Genomic DNA, 23559 nt, shown 5'->3' on the forward strand with positions numbered 1-23559 from the left:
AAAGTTATGAAAATAAATGGTAACATATTTTTTTATTCTTAAGCCGTGCGGCAACCGGTGAACTCGGCTTTTTAATTATTTGTGTCACTGCATCACTTTGGACATTAACGGTAACGACTTTCAGTGCGGTCACATATGACACAGTACTTTAATACAACCAGAACTCCAACTTCTCCAAATCAAGTCAGAATGTTGTACTGTTGTTTGTTAAGGTTGGTGGACATGTAATAACTTGAGAGAGCTGCAGTGAAAATCATTGATGTTTTTCGTGGATTCGTCTGGATAAAAGTGGCTTTTGTGTTATGACTGTATTATAAAATAACGTGAGGGGTTTCCATAAGTACCTACTACCGGGAGTTCCATTGAATTAACCTGTAAGGGTACGTATAGTATATATTTGAGAACCGAAACGCAAACCGTACCACGAATTACGTGAAAGGGACGAATTAACTGCAAGCGGCGTTTCGCGCCATTTGCGGTTGCTTCGTTTCTTTCCCATAAGTTGAGGTTCAGTTCGGCCTTCGGCTCGCGGATGTATACGTAGCATTAGGCTTAGCACGCACTGTGATTAAACACAGGGTTTTGGAATAGCTGAAAACACCAAACCTGAAAAAAAATTAAGTATTTTTACTTACTTAATTCTATTTCAGTACCACCATGGAATAGGTTTGTACGCGGTTTGGCGTTTTCAGCTATTTTGCTTTTAATCGCAGTGCATGCTAAGCCTAAGGCACGATCAAAAATAGTTTCTCGGAATATAAATGGGTACTCTGGGGAAATATTTATTGTAGATTAAGTACTATTGTTACGAAAATATATAAACACTTTGTTGTCCGATACTCTGTAGGAAATCACTTTACTCAGCGCGGGTGCAATCGGTGCGCCCTAAAGCTCTATGAAACAATACATTATCTGGTTATAAGGTACAATTTATGTAAACTTAATTTAAAAAAAACCAAATAAGTTATTTTAAAAAGAGAAAAACCTTCGCACGGCGAAAATTTAGCGTCTGTGGATTAATTCGTGGTTCTTTCTTTGACATGATGTTTGCTGCCTGTTGTTTGATATGGTAACATCAACCAACTGTTTACAACTATTGTACAACGTCGAATTTTTACAAGAAAGGATTTAATAATTTTATCTACGTCGGTTAATTGCATTTCCCAAAAAGAATTGTTTTGTTTGTCATCAAGACTTACTAAAATTTTGTTTGTTTTGTTTTCAATCAGCACAGTGATATGAATTGTTAAGTCAGATTTCTATATTCGTCTGTTTCCCGAACAGCAACTGCGTTTCGGGTTGCTCCAGTTGAATCTAAGCTATATAATGTGAAACATAATACATTCCGTCATACAGCTAAACATATCTATTAGTGTTTACAAGGAGCCAGAATGACTAAATTAAATTAAATAATACCGATTCACGAACATAATATACAACAATAATATAGCACGAACAAAAAGAATTTCATCACCTTCGACCGCATTTAGGAGACCCAAATAGAGTATTTCAAATAATTTACATAATATATTACGATGTTCAGACGACCCAATTACAAGACAGTTTTTTAAAGTAACATTTTTAGTAGAGCTTAAATAACTCCCAATTAATGTTTATTATGTATTTAACTGTTCATTAGATTGCGTGGAACGTACCTATCATCAGACAACAATAAAAATAAAAAAAGGCCAAAGACTTTCCGTAAAGAATAAACCACATTCAACAAACTTATTAAAGTTTTACCAACTCAGAACAAAATAACATATACATTAAGTACTACTTCGAGTCTCACTAAGAACGTCGTACAAGTGGAATGGCATTACAAAGAGCAATCGAAAGAACCATGTTAGGTATCTCCTCACGAGGCTGATAAACTTTTGAATTATTTCATTATGAACATTTACAATTTCCACACTCAAATCGAACTATGCGGATCATGTTGCACGGCTAATGGATAATGCGCCCCTCCGAGCATTTGGCAGCCACCTCTGGTCGGAAGACCCAAAATACCTGGAAAAAACCCTCGACTCAACAACAACGGGCGTCCGTTTGATAAATTCTCCTATCTTATCAAATGGATTGCAACCTTTATAGCATAGGCGTCGGGTGAGAATACTGTCCTTGTTGTACCACTGTTTCAATGAAAGATGATCTGAGGAACTACATAGCGTCATTGATTCCGTCGGAACGGTGCACAATCTCTTCAAGGCCCAAGTTCATTCCTTCCTTTCATAAAAAAGAACCTTCCCATAGCATCCCCAAGATGACATACAATATTGTGATTTTTTTTGTTATTTGTTTGTCCGAAACGTTGGCTAAAGAAGGGGTTAGCGCAACACGGCATAACACCCCAAAAACAAAAATACTTTTGGCCGTGAAAATCTAAAATCATATTTAATATTGTGAATGTAAAAAATAAATAATAAAATAAAAAGTGAAATTCTAACATCAGCAAATCACTACCTTGAACGGGAAAAAGAAACAGCGGTCGCCAACGTTTGGTGATTTAGCAGGGGTGCCCGGGTTCATAGGTTGAGAGACCCTTTGACCTCTCCAACTGGCATCTCAATCTCCAATCACCTCAGTGGGAGGGATATATATTCATTTTCAGCGATGTACTTTATTTCAAATAAATCCATTTGAAATGGAAATGCAAAATGCAAAATGGGTATTTTCCATTTTGCATTTTTTTTTTTTTTTTTTTTTTCTTCCTTTATTTTTCCCAATTTTTAGATTAATTACATACAATATTATATAAATCAATACGAATAATGGGAACCCACTAAGGCGCAGCCTGTGCGTGGGTAATATATTTAAATTATTATTTTATTGTACCTAGAAATAAACAATAATTATAATAAAAACAAGATTACATTTTGTCTAAGCGGTTTGTATAAAAAGTGTTTATAATAGTGTATAGTGAAGTTATAAGTGTTTAGTGTAATATGTGGAGAATATTTTATGAGAAACATAAATTGATACAAATTAAATAAAAAAAGTTTCAACTGCTGTATCGAAAAGCCATAATTTTAATTCTTTTAAATATTGAGGAAGTTTAGTAATCACTTGAATATTTTTCGGTAAAAGATTGAAAGTACGAGGTCCAATGAAACTGCAGTGTGTTTGCATTTGTTTCGTGTTCGTTTGGGGGGTATAAAATACATTATTATTTCTAATGTTGGTTCTGTTTTCATTTATTTCGAATTTATTTTTGTTTTTAAAGATGTATTTCATAGTTTGCAAAATAAATAGTTTACGGAGAAAAAGAAACAGCGGTCGCCAACGTTTGGTGATTTAGCAGGGGTGCCCGGGTTCATAGGTTGAGAGACCCTTTGACCTCTCCAACTGGCATGTCAATCTCCAATCACCTCAGTGGGAGGGATATATATTCATTTTCAGAGATGTACTTTATTTCAAATAAATCCATTTGAAATGGAAATGCAAAATGCAATTAAATGCTTTTCTAAAAACCATTTTGCATTTTGCATTTTAAATGCTTTTCCCAATGCATTTTCCATTTTAAATGCTTTTTAGCAACATTCTTCCTACTATCTCCACTCATTTTTTTTCATAAGCCCCAAATATCAGTCGGTCCTAAACCTCGCTATGAGAGATAATTTACATTTGTCAAGTTGCGCCCTGGCAATTGAGTGATACCATTGATACCATTACAAAAAATACTGAACGTCCATGACGCTGTAATATTAAATGTTAGATAGCAGTTTCTTTGTTTTTACGTTGGCAACATTTGTCCCGCGCAAATTTTTTGTGGTTCATAATCCGTAGTCGTGGCATTTTTTGATTTACCATGATGTAATATGTTTGTTCTACATTGATGTCCATTATTAAATGACAAAACTGTTTAAAAATTCTATACTTATTTTAATTGTTTGACCTGAGAAACCATTTTGCATTTTCAATGCATTTTGAAAATAGGTATTTTGCATTTTGCATTTGAAATGCTTTTCTAAAAACCATTTTGCATTTTGCATTTTCAAATGGAAAAGTTTTGACCCATTTCCATTTTGTATTTCAAATGGTTTTGGGTACCCATTTTGCACATCTCTGTTCATTTTACATACGCAGTAGGAGGGATATTATAGGGACATATAATACGTATATATACGTCCTTACATATAATACATATAATACATATATACGTCCGTCACTCCTGGACACACTGATCCTTAGATTCCCACCCTGACAACTTCCTGTCTTTCTTTTCATTAAAAAAGACCCTCCACACAGCTTCCCAAAAGATGACATAGGCCCTGACGGATTTTTATGCTCAGGGCCTCCTGTGTGGGGTTAATGTAAAAAAAAATCTAGTTGTTGTTTTCACACCTCAAAGCATCATAGCTCAAAATAGGAACAGATATCGTACGGTGAAAATGGATACCTTAATAACATACATAGCAGCAGAATGATCAACATAACATCATGTTGCAGGAGTGTTAGAGGCACACAGACAAATCATATATATATAAACAGAAAAAAATACTTAGTGAATTAAGAATACCTGCACATGACAGTATTTCTCATCGCGAGCGTATAAATTACATGACTTCCGTTCACTTTCATTTAATTGAAAAATTCAAGATTCATGAGCAACATAACGGTGTCAATGGTATTCCTCTTGCACAGAAAGCTATAGGAGATACAATAATGACTGCAGTTTCTCCCTGGTATAAATAGTGAGAATTGATGATATTAAGCATTAACGTCATATTCATATTGAGCGCAATTAAACTTTATTTCAAATACAAGTAATAATTAGAAAACGTTTGTTTTAAAAGTTAAAAAGGAAGGCCTTGTATGTACTAAATGCCATGGTTCAAGGTTCTAAGTTCAAAGGTATCAATTTTGCTATTAATTGGTCTCAAGAATAAAATACTTGAGGTAAGCGAAATCGATGACCGCGTTCTTCAATAGTAGAAGTCAAAATTGGATGGCATTCGTTATCTCATGATTCCTAATTGTTCATTAAAATAGCTTTCGATTCCCGGCTCCGCCCGACAATCGTTTTGTGAATCATTTTTTTTACTATTTAAGAATTGAAAATATGGCTAAAAATTATTTAGTTTAATTAATATTTCAATTCGCTTTTGCTCATGATTTGTGATAGTTGCCTTTGTAATTTTGAATTCCAGAGAGAAAAATACGGTTCAAATTTCATGATACCAGAGCTCAAGGTTCAAAATTTTTGCTGCTCCAGCATATCATTTTCTTTAAATATACGACTGGGTTTTATTTCAGTAATAGCATCATGCCGAACTCCAAAGTAAGTGCACGACTTTACATGTCTGCATATTCTCTCACGTATTCGTGAAGAGTTTTGTTACAGCGGTTATTGCAAAAAAAGTGACAATATTGGGAGATTCAATGCAAACGATCGATTCTTTTCCGTGGTGTAATCATAAACAATGCATTGTATTATTAACCGCAATGTCGACTCACGAAAAAGATAACTTCGGGGCACATAATTTCTGGATTTTAAATTTTCTTTATTCATTATATTATTTTAGTTTAATACGATTCTTTTAAATGACCACAAAACTTAACACGCCCCTAAAATGAATTAAAATGGAAGATTACTGCGTTACTGAAACAAGTTGGTGATTTACTGCGTTTAGTATCTCTCATAAGCCTGTCGGTCAGACAAGCTGTCATTGGCTGAAACAAACAAGGCGCTCTAGGATCTTTATGAGAAAAAAGCCTTCCTGTGCTTTTGAGATATAAACAAATCATTCTCGAGCAAAAACCAAACCTGATGGAATTTCTTTCCATTCGCATGCACTCAAAAATCACCTATTATTTCAATAAATACAATTATACATCTTTTCGAATAAAATAAAGTTAGACAGCGAACGCATAAACACATAAGAGTACAAAGGGCAACCTAGTGACAGTACGTCGTATTCTACTACTCTGATCGCTCGTTTGTTAGCCAAGAATGAGGGTAAAAGCGGCCCACTAACCGGCGAACATGTTCGCGGCGAGCAGTCTGAGTCTGTCGATATAGAAATGCTCGTCGTTCGTCTATGACGTCATGATTTCCGCGTTCCACTCGCCCTTCAGTGGGCCGCTTTGAGCTCGCAACCGGTGTCGCGAGGAGGTAAAAGAAACGAGGGGCATTCATAATAATATAATCGTTTCACCCGTACACATATTGTTTGAATGGCTATCTGTACAGTTAGATTTCAATAAATAAAAAATACTGCAGGTGCTTTTCAAACATCATCTTAGCCATCTCCTACCCTTCCCAGCATACTTAAGCCTCACAACACTCCCAAAATAAGGAAATCCATAGTGCGGTAGGCGTAACAAAAACATATCATCTCATGTATCGTAGCAGCACGAGCATTAGAGATAGAGAGAGAGAGAGAGGGAGAGAGAGAGATCGTACGTGACGACAACGTTCTAGTATCTTCTAACTTTTCCGTTAAGATACAAAACGTGTAAGAAGAAAGGGGATGATCGTCGATGACTACTATCACCACGGGTACTACTGTTAGCTCTCTTTATCATTGTGGCGGTTCGTTCAATGAGGCAGGGGAGGCTCTGACTACCCTAAAAAATAGAGGAGAAACGGGTAAAAAGATACACATTTCCATACATCCAAAATATCAATTTACCAATTAGTACCAATATGTAAAAATTATGTAATCCTAAAATTAATTTCAATTTAAATATTACACAATAATATTTACGTATTTCAATAGGATTGGTTGTCATTATATTATATAACTATCACTATCACACCAGCGTAACGCAGCCAACTACACTTGGATTTCCACTCGCAGCTCAGAACGACCATATGTTAGTGAGGTAGAGATAGAGCCCGCCTCAGAGGCAGCTGATTTCATGCGGGCAGAGGGGAGTGGGGAAGTCACATGGAATCGAAATGAACGGTAACCGATATGGTCGCATGTTGTTTAGTTTGAGGCGAGCCTCAAAAACGAATACTTCCGATCATTTAAGATTAGCACAAGCTCTTTTATGAGAGTACGCGACAATACAATCTACAGTTGACTGTTTATTTTGCATTTGTGTGTATATTAATTAACTTGATCATGTTTGCTTATTATTATTATGATATTTAACGTAGGTAATAGAAGGTATATACGTATAACGCTTACTTAAAAAAAATATTATAACCAAATCCTTTTTTTAATATTTAATATCCTTTCACGCGGTAGTAATTAATAAATGTTTATTTGAGTTATAAAAAAAATCTTTTTTTGTTAACAACTCAGTAGTGTTTTCTAGCCAGGCTTATTAATTACTACCATTGTATGTCTCGGCCGTTGAATGTTGACTGTCACTTGGTGAACTATTGAAAGTTGTTCTGTTTTTTCTCATAGACTTGATACAAGATAACACGTTCTACCAACCTCTGTGTGTAGGTATATATAATTATTATTATTATATTGTGTAGGTTTTTGAAATTCCATCAAATGCCAAGGTTGTATTATCTACCTTTATATGTTTCTGTTGTAATATCCTTCTTTCGCTTAGATACTGCAAAACAACAAAAAACCGCATTTGAGTGAATAAAAAACTTCAAAATTAAACCAAGCTGTTGAGATCCACAATTTCAATAGCTAACATTATTGTCGTGTGAATTCAATGAAAACATAGGTTAAAAATATTTGTAATTGTTTTAAATTGGATGTTTTTTCTGTTTGAGTACGGTTATTCATAGCTAGCTCTCAAGCTTGAAACGAAGCACTAATTACTGTTAACAATCGATATAAAAGCATTTATTAATTTTTTGAGAGGTTTTTCTTCGATAAGGTCAGTTAAAAGCAGAAAGGTCATGGAGTTCAAATACTGGGCGCGGCAACGCGTAAAAATTAATAATACATACAATTATTTCAAGGTGGTGTTCTATGCGTTCGTTGCGATGACTTTATTTATTGTCCCCGGCGACATTAATAATACATATAATGAATTAACAAATAAGGACAACTATGCAGGGTGTGGTCTTGAGTGCGCTTATGGGCCCAGCGCTCACTCACGAGTGGCGCTTGGTGCTGGTAGGCTGCGGTCACCAATGTGTTGGCGGAGGCCATTAGCCGCATCCTGGCTCCAGTGACCCGGTGTCTCGTCAGGCCAGCAAATCCATTCGGTCCTAGTTCCGTAAACATTGTCGATGCGCTGCTGTATCTTCGGCATCCAAATATTATTCTACAGGCGTCATTATATTGAATTCGGAGTCGTTCCATCGAGCAAGTTCGGTAGTGACACCATGTCTCATAATAACCGTCAATTTGTTCTCAAAGTAATCTTCACATTATATGTATATAAGGTAGCTAATCTAATCTGTCGATTTTTTAATTGAATATACTATTATTATTTTTTAATATATTATTCTATAGCAGTATAAAAATTCTATTTCGTGCACCTAAAATAATTTGGTAGAGGAAGGTAAGTACGTATTTAACAGATTTATTGGTATCACATTTAATAAGAGATACCTTTTCTTTTTTACATTCAATAAAAGGCCAACACTGAAGCAAATTTAATCGTTTGAATTTTTGGCGTTTTTTTGTAAATGGCACGAAACTAGACAACCTCAAGAAACGTGATCTCAAGCGGCGGCCTTTGAAGGTGAGAGGTCATAATTTCGCTGAAAATGCACTGGAAATAAATGTGAAATTGTTCGAGGTTACCATGAATCATTGGATAAGACCTAACGCTCTACTCTTTCAGTTTAATTAAATGTTCATGTCTATTCACTTCAACATTTTTTTACGGATTACTGAAACGATCTAATTGATTCTGTAAAAACTACATAATATCAATGTACCTGTAAATCTCGCGTTAAGGGTTTTAAGCCCAGAAGTTAAGCAAATGATATTGTGTTTTTCAGTGCAGATAATTTGCTTTCGTAATCATTATCATTAATAATTATGATTGATGCATAGGCTCCTCCCTTTCAGTACGAACACTTCTCAGTTCTGTATTCCGGTCTCAAGCCGCTTCATTCAGCTTCATCAACTAATTAGAGCAATTAGTGCAGTGTATCCCAACTGCTAGTGGCGAAACTATACCATCGGAGGCCCGTGGCAATTTCATTGGATGAGGCCCCCCCAGTAAAAATCACAGTCGCGTTGTGATTGATTTTTTTATAAATAACTTAAGAAGTAACCCAACAGTATTACTAATATTGTGTGCATTATATTTTCAAAAGCATAGGTATTACATATGTAGGTATAATGAAAAAAACAAGTCATTACAAGATATTTATTAATGAAATTCTTTTCTCCGAGCTTTCTGTTCCGCAAAAGTATCAATAACATCATCAAAGTTTAAAGATCGGGCCATTGAATTTTCAATAGCCAAGTTACGTAGCCTGTCTTGTCCTATTGACTTTCTTGAATATGTTTTTGTTAATTTTAGTTTCAAAAATGACCTTTCGGCAGTAGCTGTAGTCACAGGAATTGTAAAAAATTTGAAAGATTAAGATTAATGCAGCACATACTTCAGGAAAGCTGCACGACGTAAAATTATTCTTTCTTATTATAAATCAGCACCGATTGACCGGTGGACCGAAAACTGAGAATTTCCCTGGCAAATATTCAGATATGTCTTTTTGTATATATATCAACAAATTCTAGAGCTTTTTTTAAGAGATCAGTGTCATTTAAATTTTGCAAAGTGTCAGGTTGCAAAACACTGAAATTGGAAACAATTTCATTAATTGGAAGGAAACGCGATTTCAGTTGATTAATAATGATGTCCAATACTCGATAAAATATGTTCACTTTAAACAACCTTTCCAGATCTTGGAGACAGTCATCTTCGCAAAGTTCGTCAAAATGGCGTTTCACCTTCCTCTGACGGGTTTTAGAAAATTCAGGATTGATGGACCACTTTTCTGCTACACTACTTGCTTCCTTTTTTAAATTTTAAAATTCATGTCGATACCTTTCCAATTCTTCCAGACAAATTTTCAAACGTTTTAAGGCATTTGAAAGATCGATGGTTTTGGACTGAAGTGCTTTAGAGGCTGCATCGATTGTTTGTAGAATTTTGCAATGGAAAACCAATAACATAATAAAACTGTAGTTCTCGATCTTTTTCTTGATTGATAAAGCTTCATTTCTTTCACCCGATTTGCAATTTAACAGAATTGTTTTCGTTGGCGCTTTTTGGACTTCAACAAACCGAACTTTAAAAGCAAAAATAGCATCATAACGTCCTGACCATCTAGTACGGTTCAATCTTTTAATGTTATCGAAATTGGAGACTCCCCTTCTTTATCAGATATAAAACTTGATAAGATATTACATCTTTTCATACTATGCCCAAAAAAATTATAAATTTGTTGAACTGTTTCAAAAAATGTTTGCATATCAATAACCTCTCTTACTGCATCATTAAGTACTAGATATAAGTTATGGGAAGCACAGTGAACATATACCTACCGCATTTAGCTCAATATCTTTTATGAGTATTTTAACTTAACCATTTTACCATAAGTGCCTTTCATTATGTTAGCACCATCATATCTTTGTCTTCGACACTTATTTAGAGGTATATTTTGTGATTTATGGACTTAAATAATTTGGTTGGACATTGCTAAGGCAGTTTGTTCCTAAACTTCACGAAATCCTAAAAATGCTAATAATTTGCTAATAACCTTTTACCTTTATGGCCTTTAGTTATGTCTAACTTTAGTTGATTTCATGTACTTATATAAAATTTATAATTTTTTACTAAATTTTGTTAAAAAGATTATTACTGACTTCTGAGTTCGCGGCCCCCCGTGACATTTTTCCAGCCCTGCCCCCCTATAGTTTCGCTACTGCCAACTGCATTACTTCACTTTATTCCGAGCAGTAAAGTGATATATATCTTATAAGTCCGATAAACAAAGACTAAAACCTGACATACTGAAATGGCGATCCGCGTTTATTAGGTAAAGTAAGCGTCAGAAGATCATTAGCGATGGTCACATGGCCGATGAGTATGAAAGTTGAATTTGACTCCAACCTTGACATTATCAAGAAATCGGAGTCAAATAATCTTCAGTGTTTATTGATGTATTCACTATTCATAGGAAGATGACGTTCCTCCGGCGCGGACGTTTCGTAATCTCGCATTTTAAAGCATTTAATGAAGATGATAGTTTTTCAACAGCCTCACGCTTTTACTTCTATTAACCGTCCTTTACCTTTTGGTAATTTTTTCGTGCTTGCGTAAAAACTGCAAAAACTTATAATCTTTATAGTTTTCATTTTTTAACTTTTTTTGTTCCTTATTATTATTGATTAGTTCACTTTTAACCAGACTATTATTTGCTTAAGGTACAATCTGGACTAGAACATTGATTCGTTATATTTTTTGTAAATGATGATTTTAAATATAAAAAACCTTTCTATCGTTTTTGAAATATCTGGGTCATTATAATGTCCTTTTGAAGTTCGTAAAACGCATGCAATAAAAACAATAATTATCGGTATCGTCTTCGCTGAGAAAACTTGGTTAAATCTTCCATTTGCAGACTTGAAATGATGCTGCAATGAACGAGAGTATTTATCTTGACGTTGATTGCAACGTTGTATTTCGAAACCGTGTTTTAATTACTTGGATGATAAAATTACGTTTTTCGAGGATAAATTAATAAACATATCTTCATCTCGTTGCTCCACAACTTTTTATCGGATAAACACAGTAACTAACATCAAACAGGTAAATTAACATTTTGATAACACTTTTTTAGAAGACAAAAATGAGAAATGAGTATATTAAACTTTTTAAATTTGCAATTCTTATTTTCATTTTAGTATAATTACATGCTAAATCAATTTATCACTTGGTGTAAAAGATTTGTTAGTGCAATAAATCTATAAATTCTCGTTAAAAACATCCGACTAAAAATGAATAAATTATATAACAATGTGTAAGTTTATATACCTACATCACTTATTTGAGTATTTATTTATTTATTTGAGGAACATAAACAGTCTTAGTAATGCAATATAAATAAGAGGATAACAAAAAAACAGCCCAATTATTAATGTTTACAGATAGATATTCAGAAAAATAAAAAAATCTGTAAACTAGAATATTTAATAAAAATATTTAAAAAAAACAGAATAAAGCAGCAGATTAGAAAAATAATAATACGAATGTAAATTCAACAAACGATAAACCTATAATATGCCTACCATAAACAGCAATAAATAAATGTAATTATAACTATACTTAAATATACTAAGGTTGGAACGGGAAAGGGGAGGAGAGGGATAAGGAAAAGTTGCCACGCAAGTAATATTGAAATATTAGGTACAATCAATTTAACAGTCGTTAATATGAGTTAGAATGTAATATGTCAGCATGAGTGTCTATATTTGAAAATTTATTATTATAGTAGTTACATGTCCTTTACATAAATTCATTTTGATTGGAATTGGTATTGCATCTATCAATGTAGAAAAGGGTATTTTGTCTGCTGTATCGAATTGGCGCATGGAAATTTATTTTGTTCAGCAACTCCGGGCAATCAACTTTAGAGTTAATATATAAGTTAATATATATAGTATAAAGTTAACAAGAAGGTTTTAAACTCGACCGTGCCTTCCTCTTTACAAAAAGTTATTAATAAAAGGAATTAAGAGCTGATCTTTATAAAGTGAAAGAAAAAATAAAATAATTTACAATAGAAATACATTGAAATGGATGAAAGTAGATTGAATGCTGTTGAAATGAGATCCCTGAGGCGTATGTGTGGTAAAACCATGTTTGATCGTGTGAGGAATGTGGAGATCCGCAAAGAGGGCAAGGCTGATGTAAGCGTAATGAGTAAGATTAAGAAAGGGACGCTTAGATGGTTTGGGCATGTAGAGCGAATGAGCGAAGATAGGAGTGTAAGGAGGATATATGATGCAAATGTGAATGGTAGCAGAAGTCGTGGACGCCCGAGGAAGACATGGCACGATCAATTCAGAACCCACTCTCTCCGACGAGTCCGTATTTACCTGCGCCGTGTGCAAGGGAATATTCCATTTGCACTGCAGCGGAGTGGCAGAGACCTCATACCGTCGACTCACTAAGGAGCGACGCGCCCAAATTAAATGCAAGAAATGCCTATCTGACACTCCGGCTTTCAATGTCACTGCCAGCGGTGCCTCAACTTTGGACAACGAACTACTATTAAAACAAAACGCAATACTCGACCAAAACACCCAAATTCTCGCCACAATCTCAGCAATGAGTAAACAATACGAGGATATTCTACTTCGAGTTCACGAACTCGAGAATATAAACAAAAAACTTGCAAAAAAAAACTGTGATCTTGAAGCGCGCTTAGAGCTAATAGAAGGACAATTTGAAAATTTAGACAGGGAAAACAGGTCGAAAAACGTAGAAATACGAGGAATCCCGTAAATAAGCGGAGAAGACTTAAAAAATGTTGTTTTCAATATCCAAAAAATTACAAATGCCGGAACAGAAGTGAAAAATGTGGAAGCAGCCTACCGTACTGGACAAAAAACCAACAAGGATTTACAACGGCCGATAATCCTCAGATTCAAAACAAACGATGACCGTGACATCTTCTTAAATGACATAAAAACATTTAACAAGCGATCTGCAAATCGGGAGGATAAACTAAACACAAATATCATAGGAATGGCAGGAAAGAGCTCTCAGATTTATATCAATGAACACTTGACATTTCGAGCTAAACATCATTGGTTTCTTGCACGTAAGGCTACACGGGACAATATTTTTAAGTTTGCCTGGACCAGAGGGGGACAAGTATATGTACGCAAAGACGTTGGGACGCCCGTTATACTTATCAATGAAAAAACCAAAAACCTTTTATCTCCCTCACCAAATAACTTATAATCAATTTTCATCCTTTGGTATACTTTTATTTTACTTGATTCTCCTGTATACTATTATATATTCATCTATATATTACTTGATACTCTCTGTTACAAAAAACATATTATTGGATTTTTCTAGCCCAAAGACATTTAAAAAAAGCATGTACCCCATCATTGTTTTTAATCGATCAAATAACTTAATACAATCACCTCTTTCCAGTAATCTACTTTTCTTATCATGTAAAAAATGTGTTATTGTAATTGCATCAAAACCATTACAACTTACTATGCTTTATACAATTATATACATTGGTTATTTTGTTATTGCTTTTAATAACTGGCGAACTCTTTCTCGACTATTGCCAACAACAGAAACCAGTGGTACAACTTATTTTAATAATATTCTACATATTGATACGATTACCCTTAAATGCAATATTACTTTAATTACTAACAAGAATGAAATTAACTTTTTAAATTTTATTGTTTTTAGTTCTGCGAACAATAAGAATTTTCGGAAATATTTTTTTCTTACATTACTTAACCGTGCGTTATTTTTACCTACAAACAAGATTTTTATCTCAAAATCATTATTTCAAATCCCATGTATACCACATATTCATAATACCATTGCTTTCAATTCTCATTTCTATAATCTTCCTAATTTCAAAATGACCAAGTATAAATTATATCTTTATGTTACATCTTCACAACAAATCAATACCTATATTACTAATAAAGATATCACTGTCACTACATCTTTACTATTAATAATTAACGCAATGCAAAAAACCAAAAAATGGAAGACTTAGCAGATCTACTAGATAATACAACACCTATCCCATGTTCATCAACCAACGATTCTGAAGTTGTACGTCAATTATTATTAACTAATTCTACCCTTATGATATTTTCAATGAACATTAGAAGTATTAACAAAAATTTTGATGAATTATCCATTCTTCTTACTGACCTTGCCTTAGATTTCGATGTAATTGTCTTGACCGAATGCTGGATTCAAAAAAATTTCCTTCCTAAAACAATAAAAAACTACAATCACTATAACACACTACATAACCAAACTCAAAACGATGGCGTTATTGTATACATCAAAAATCACATCCCACACTCAGTCAAAGAGGTCAGAATTAAAAACGCCAACTGCCTTCAAATACAACTTGATAACCTCATAACAATCCTTACTATATACAGATCTCCGAATACTCATAATATAACCCCATTCTTATACTCACTACAAGAAATATTAACAAACATAAAACACTGCTAAAACACTTACATAATTGGTGACCTTAACATAAATATAATCAACAAAACGCATCCTCAAGCCAACGAATACCTAAATGCACTAACTTTATTAGGATATTTGCCAGCTGTCACCACTCCAACAAGAGAATCAGAAATAAACAATAGTAGTTGTATAGATCATGTGTTCGTTAAGAGTAAACTAGACAACAAATCCATTGTATATCAATCAACTATAACAGACCACTATGCAATCATTACTTCCATTACCAAAAAAATTCACAAACCAACTCAAAATGCTCCACCCAGAGTAATGATTTCTTATGAAATTCTCCTAGATCATGTCTCGAAAGAAAATTGGGAACTCATCTATTCTTGTACTGATGCCAACTCTGCATGCGATTTATTTATAAATACTTTACATAACCACTTGGCCAAAGCAACATCATATTCAAAAACTAAAACAAACCGATCACAAACAAAAATTAAACCATGGATCACTGCTGGTATTCTCCACTGTATCAGAAAGCGTGATAAGATCCATCACTTCTGTAGGAAAAACCCTAGCGACTATGCATCTCTCATATTCTACAAACGTTATAGAAATAACTGCAAAAAAATAATTGACACTGTTAAAAGGGATTATTACAAAAAAAAAATCAGTGAAGCTACCGATGATAAAAAAAAAATTGGAATATCATAAAAGATATAGCCAACATTAATAAAACCGACACACCTATTGTTAAAATTAATATCGAAGACAAAACAATACATGTAAATTCTGAACCTGAAAAAATATCCGACCATTTCAATCAATTTTTTTGCAATATCGGTCCCAACTTAGCAAAAAAAATTTTAGCCAGAAAAAACGTCACAGAGAAAGATCTTGCAAATGGTATACCTATCAGTACTCTGACCTACAACCCGTTTCACTTCACTCCCACTACTGAATCAGAAATTATGGAAATAATAGCATCTCTCAAAAACAGTAACTCCACCGGAATAGATCACATCTCGGCAAAAATTATTAAACACCTCCAAAAATTTATCGCCCCCCCTCTTAAACACATAATCAACTCAAGCTTCAAAACTGGTACTTTTCCTAACTCCTTAAAACAGGCTACAATAATCCCAATCTTCAAAGCAGGTGACAAATTATCTGTAAATAACTACCGACCGATATCCTTATTAAGCACAATATCTAAAATTGTAGAAAAAGCTGTGAAACATAGACTCTGTAAGTTCCTCGAAGATAACAACATATTATCAGACAACCAATATGGCTTTCGCAAAGGTAGAAGTACATCTGATGCAATAGCTGCCCTCACGAAAATCGTTTCCTATAATCTTGACATTGGTCGCAAACCACTGGCTGTCTTTCTCGATCTTGCGAAAGCATTTGATACGGTCTCTCATTCCTTACTGCTAGAAAAACTACATCGGGTTGGAATAACAGGAGTAGCCTACACATGGTTTGAAAACTATCTAATGAATCGAACACAACAAACTCTCATCCACTCTGACAAAACACATATAAGCGAAAAATTACCTATGTCCTTTGGTGTACCTCAAGGCAGTATACTAGGACCAATTTTATTTCTTGTATACATAAACTCACTTTGTGCCATGAATATTGGAGGTAAAATATTATCATTTGCCGATGACACTATTCTAATATTTGAAGATGTAACATGGGAATCAGTCACTAACAAAACTAATAATGGTCTATTAAAAGTAAAACATTGGCTGGACACAAACCTCGACATCGACAAAACCCAATATATGACATTTTCCATCCGCAAACATAATGAACCCAACAACTGCCCTAAACCTATTATTCACTCGTGTTCACTCAATTTACACACTCACGAAATCACACCTAATATAAATTGCACGTGTTCTACCCTTAAATCATCAAATGCAGTTAAATATTTGGGAATAATCATAGACAACCAACTACGGTGGGAAGCCCATATCAGTGACACAGTAAACAAACTTCGTAAACTCTGCCATGTATTCTGCTCCCTTAGGTCCATCCTTGATTTACAGACTTTAAGAAGCGTATACTTTGCCCTTTTCCAATCTATAGCAACGTATGGTATAGTGGGATGGGGTGGTTGTGCTGAATCCATTATTAATCCTATTATTAAAGTTCAAAAACTAATTTTGAGAATTATATTTAAATGCCAACCTACCCATCCCTCTAATGAACTCTTTGCTAAAATCAGGGTCTTAGATATACGACAGTTATTTACTAAGGTAAGCATTTGTTACATACGAAAAAATAACCTACTGTTGGCTCCACAACACCTGGGTTGCGTGGTTCCTCAAACTAAAACCTCTTTCGCTCAACGGCAATTCTGGTTCATCGCGCCTAAAATATACAATGCATTGAGTACCGACTTAAAGTCTAGTAATTCTATATCCATATTTACTGCTCGTGTACATCAATGGATATTTGAAAGGGGACGACCTTTCTTCAAAGATTATATGAGTTCACAAAAAAAAAATTAAAAACTTCTTTTCCAACTTGTCTCATATCACGAAAATTAAAATTAAGTGTTGAACATAAACATGTTGTCTTATAGATAATACCTAAGATATATAAACTTGCACACAAACAATTATATGCATTAAACAATCTACATTAATTATGTTTAAATTTTAATCTTAATGTTTAATATTTTTAATTTTTATTTGTATCTTTTTAATATACATATACTTTTTCTTTATTTTTCAGTTTACTATTAATTTTAATATACTTGTTTTTAGTTTTATTTATCATCAAATTTGTTTTTCTTTTTTTTTCTTCTCTAATTCTTTCTTATGTTTCTATAAAATAGTATTTTTTAGTTCTTCTAAGTTATTTTTATTATTATTACTTCATTATGATTTATACTTACTTATGTTACTTTTATTTTACCTTTTTAGTTCTTTTATGTCATTGTTATTATTATTTCATGTATAACTACCACAAAACGGGCATTAGCCTAGTATGGTAGTTAAAAAAAATGTCTAAACATGTAACTTGTAAACATTTATTAAATAAAAAAAAAATAAAAAATAAATAAAAAAAAAGTGAATCAGATACTAGAGTCGGGCCATGTCAAGAGTCAGAATAATAGAAGAGTATGTATGAGACAATGTATGAATGTGAATGAGGCAAGGAGTGTGTGCCAAGACCGAGTTGTTTGGCGGTCCGTCCTCTCTGCCTACCCCTGCGGGGAAACGGCGTGATGGTTAGTTAGTTAGTTAGTTAGTTAGAAATACATTTGTATTTGACCACCTTATTTATTTATATACCATTATTATTTCTGTTTTTCTTTCCACTTTATTTTGACTACTTTATTTATGGCTTTATTTACTTATGGCGAGCCACAAAGTTAATGCTTTTTATGAATCAATATTTATTTATAAATTATAAAAGTAAGTGTACAATGTGCGTTCCCCTAAAACTCAGAAACGACTACCGGTACGATAAAGGGACCTTTATGGTCTAATAGGCCTCTATCTTCCATCCATTAGAAGTTTTCCGTTTTTACCTGAAGGGCTGGAAGTTTCGCCCTCTAGAAATTTTTAGAACATTTGAGAGTCTTTGAGAGCATTCCACAACATTCCAGAACATCCTGGAACATTGTGTAATATTTGGGAATAGTCTGGAATGTTCGAGAACATCCCGGAACATCCCAAATCATTTTGGAACATTCCAGAATATTCTCGAACGTTCTGAAATGTTACGGAATATTGTGGACCATTCGAAGCCTTTATTGCATGGGTGGGGCTAACCATTGGTAAGGGTATATAAAGCAAGGGTTCGAACGTCAGTTTCTTATCAGTGAAGTGCAGTGTGTGAATAAAAACAAACAGTGAAGTGGGAGTAATCAAAGTGACACAGTGACTGAATATAAATAGAAAATAAAGTTTAGTTAGTTTATTTCTTAGAATAAAGTTGATTGGATTTATATTTTATACAAACGTAAAGGAGAATATCTTGACAGTTCTGAAGCAAAACGGCAAAAACAGAAAGAACAGCGAAAAACAAAACAGTTGAACATCGCGAAGCACTCTTAAGTTTCCAATGAACCAAAATGAGCACCGTGAAGCATAGAAACCGAAGAACAGCAAGTCAAACGAATTTAAGAATCAAAAATGGAGACACAACCTTTTAATAAAACACTGCAAACACAAGCCACCCATGAGAAGCGCGGACGAGGACAAGTAAACAGTATAACCTAACAAAGTAAGCATTCAACTACGACCCGATGAAAGAATATAACAAACAAAAAACACATCGTAATCGGAAAAATGGATAATATCTTCCAATTTTCGAACGCAAATTCAGTATAGAAAAACCAGGAATCTGAAATCCACAATATAATATTTCTGCACGGAGAGGATGAATATTATTTTGATGTGAAACAGGAGTAGAAAAAAATAAGAAAATACACTTCCAAAGAGTTCTATCCTTACCGCTTGATCAGAGACAATGAAACAATAATACAATCACATTCTCAACACTCGCCATTTATTCCAACAAATCCTGGTAGATATGAATACGAACCTGACCTCTTCATAACATTCACATGCAACTCACCGTGGCCAGAAATCAAATAACAACTAAGATACGGACAAGCCCCCATGGATCGACACGAAATAAAAGCCCAAGTTTTCCGGCAAAAACAAATGAGATTTATTGAAGTCATCACAAAACACCACATATTTGGAACCGTTGTATGCTGGATGTACACAATCGAATGGCAAAAACAATTTCATACGGCTACACGACAGAATTCATCAAACGAATACGAAACATAAGTCGTCGCCGTGTGGACATATCCACAGTTTGATAATGGCCTCAATAGCCGAAACAGCTGTCACATTAAAAACTGTAAAAATAACAGAAATACTTGCAGAACTTAATAATTATTATTAAATTTGATTTATTTTAAATTTATATGAAAAAAAAAAAAAAAAACGAATATCGACAAAATTATCCAAGCTGGATTTCCCGATCCACAAGTAGATCCGGAACTGTACGACATAGTTGTGAAAAACATGATTCACGGACCATTAAACCCTAATTTGTAATTTGCTCTGTGATGAAAAAAGTACAAAAAATACCCAAAACCATACTTTGACGACACACAAACGGGAGATGATGGGTATCCCAAATACAGAAGACGATCACCCAAAAATGGTTTCTTTACAGCGAAAATACGAATACAAGGCAGAAGCGAACTGGAAAAAGATAATCAATGTGTAGTACCATAATAACCCTATCCAAAATGTTCCAAGCACACAAAAAGTATGTGAACAAATGCATGCTTAAAAAAATCACATCTCCGGTCACGCATACAAATAGTGCAACTAACAAAAAATATTAGAGTTGAACTATCGAAAGACGAAACAACAGCACATTTTGCTCAAAATCTTTTACAAATAGGTGGAGGCTCATATCTTACTGACCAGAAGACCGGCCTCATTGAACTCAAGAATACCAAAAGAAGCAGAAAGAAGAATACCGGAAGAAGCCACTATATAAAACGAACTCATCGACCAAATTTATTCAAACATTGTTCCCAACTATACCTATCCGGCGTGGATATTTCAAAGTACAATTTTGGCAACTAAAAATAATATTGTCGACGACATCAACTTTAATATTCTAATGAAAATTCCCGGTGAAGAGAAAATATACAAATCAATCTACACGATGGTAAACGTTGAAGAAAGTGTCAACTTCCCTACAGAATGTTTAAACTCTTTGGAAGTACTAGAAATGCCATTATACGGCCTTCGACTGAAAATTGGTTTTCCGATCACACTACTCAGAAATCTCAACTCACCAAAACTATGTAATGGAACAAGGATGGTCGTCGAACAGCTATCAAACAACATAATTGAAGCCGAACTTATGACTGGAAAAGACCCACAGTATTTATCCTCAGAATACCACCGATCTCTACTGAACTTCCATTCCAATGTAAAAGACTGCAATTTCCAATCAAATTAGCCTATAGTTTTACAATTAACAAAGCGCAAGGACAAACTATAAAACATTGCGGCATCAACCTCAAAGACTCCTGTTTTTCTCATGGTCGGCGTGAAAAAGCAGGACATAGTTAGCTCTCGAGGGAATTCGGAAAAATTGTACATAATCCTCTACCCCGGATAACGAAACTTAAAATGTTGTTTATAAACAAGTATTGGAAATCGTTAGAATAAGTTTTCAATAAAACAATTTGCCTCTTATATTTTTAAGTTCATCCTTTTATTCCAACTACCACACAATCTCATCAACTCCCCAAGCAAAGCCGGGTACCCCAGCTAGTATGTAATAAATAATTGACATCATTTTACTAACGCTGAGGATCACGCAAATAAAACGACGTTCATCCATTGATAAATGTCAAACAGTAATTTCTCTGAACGGAAATCACCTTTAATTTATTTGTAACGCATAATAATAATTACCTAGCAGAACTTTTTTGATAAAAAACTGTGTTTATTTATTGTTATTAAGCCTTATTTGTAGAACTCCATTTTATTTTATTTTTTATATATTCAATAATATTGTTGTTGGGTTTATAAAAACAGTTTATTTTTATAAGCTGTCACGCGCAATAATAATTATACAGCAGAACTTGTTTAAAACCCAAATGTTTTTATAAACCCAATAATATTATTGAATATATAAAAAATAAAAATAAAAACTGTGTTTCTTTAAAAATGATTTGAAGTTCTATAATTTTAACTTGAAAGCTTTACAGGGGGAGACTACAACCTTACTTAGTTTTTTTTTCCTATATGTGTTCTATCAATATCATTTAAAAAAGTCATTTTAGCTACAGTCAAAGTAAGAAATGACGTAAGAAACCTACTAATTTATTACACCCAACCGCCTTTGCAAATAGTTCAATGGCAAGTCGCTGGAAATAATTTCCTTGGCATTTAAACGTAGTATTGTTGAAGCCCTTTGACACTGCATGATATACGGCGGAATATATTCATCAATATAATTTCACGGTGAATTTCTTTAAAATCTGTCCACGCGAGGCCATCTCAGTTCCTTGGGCTCGTATCCTTCAGTGCTCACTATTAGTCGGTTTAATTGTGACCACAAAACAAAGTAACTCAACCGCTGAAAGAATAAACATTAGACCGATATCCGTTTAATTATTATTCACGTAGCCTAATGGATGAATTAAAAGCCTTGTTTCTACAGTCAATGAATTTGTGTTTGGACTCAACGGAGTAGTATCAAGTTAACCGATTTCATGTTTAACCATGGATAAACATTCTAAAGCTATGTTGGTTTCGTGCACGGGCTAACATTTATGAGTACCAAATTTGTATCAAATTACCAAATTATTAAAAAAAAATTAAAGTAAAAACTTCACCAGAAAAAATTAGGCAGCTCTGCAAGATAATTCCTCCGTCTCTCCGACTAACAACAATATTAAAATTAGGAATAATTCAAATGTAAACAGAATAAAACCTTTAAAAAAAGTTTAAAAATCTTTCAATTTAGCGTTAAAATACACCGCTAAGATTTATCGCTTTGGATTTTTATTTTGAACAAATACCCGTTTTGACAGCAAATCTTCTACTATCTCTTGTCGCCTACAAATAAATTATGTAAACGCCTCCCATATTTACGACTTTACTTAAACTTTGATATTATATTGTGTTAAGGTGGCATTTATAAAAGTGAGCTTTATTGAATATTAATCTTCGACTTGAGAGTTTTAGGTACCTAAAGATACCAAACACATTAATTATTTTGTATCGGTTTAAAAATTCGTATTTAAAAAAATAATAATATATTATGTCACACCTTGCAAGAGTATTATAGTCCAGAGACAGTGGGTGTGTCGAATCAATAAATCAAAAACTTGTGCATGGGAACGGAAATGTTGATATGGGATGAAGGGGAGGGATCAGGGGATATCTGAAAAGCAGAGAGCTTTTAATTATCTACCGTAAAAAATAATACAAGGCACTACAGCCTCCTTGGGGAGATTTTTCACGAAAACGGCGCTATAAAAAAGAATCCAAATATTATTTTTATTATTATTCCCCAAATTTGTTCTCTCGGACGAAGCCGGGTGGTACAATTTATAAAATAAAATTATTAAAAGATACTAAAACGTTTCCGCTGAACAAAAATGACGCAAATCAAAAATGGAACAGTCGAATAAAGAACCTTTTAAAAATATATTTTTGTGTAAATCGAAAAATTGTGATGCTGTCTCCACAATTTAAAAAAAAAAACAATAATTTTATAATGAAAAATTGCTACTAAAATAAAATCGAAGGCTTATCTTCTGACCTGTATAACGAGTTTATTAAATAATGTTATGTGGATTATGTAAAACGAATTAAGTAATATGAAATTCATATGATTTAATTCTCAACACGCTACTTGATTAAAACAAATATTTTACTTTTTAAT

General features: G+C 33.7%; 1 protein-coding gene across 1 annotated transcript in view; it reads left to right on the forward strand.

The window, feature by feature from the left end:
* Positions 1–23559, forward strand: part of LOC149427057 (uncharacterized) — a 185129-nt gene that overhangs the window by 6091 nt on the left and 155479 nt on the right. The gene's annotated exons all lie outside the window — the stretch shown is intronic.

This window comes from Hesperophylax consimilis, chromosome 1 (genome assembly GCF_061612785.1).
Source record: "Hesperophylax consimilis isolate HC1 chromosome 1, BYU_Hcon_1.0, whole genome shotgun sequence".
Taxonomy (NCBI): Eukaryota; Metazoa; Arthropoda; class Insecta; order Trichoptera; family Limnephilidae; genus Hesperophylax; species Hesperophylax consimilis.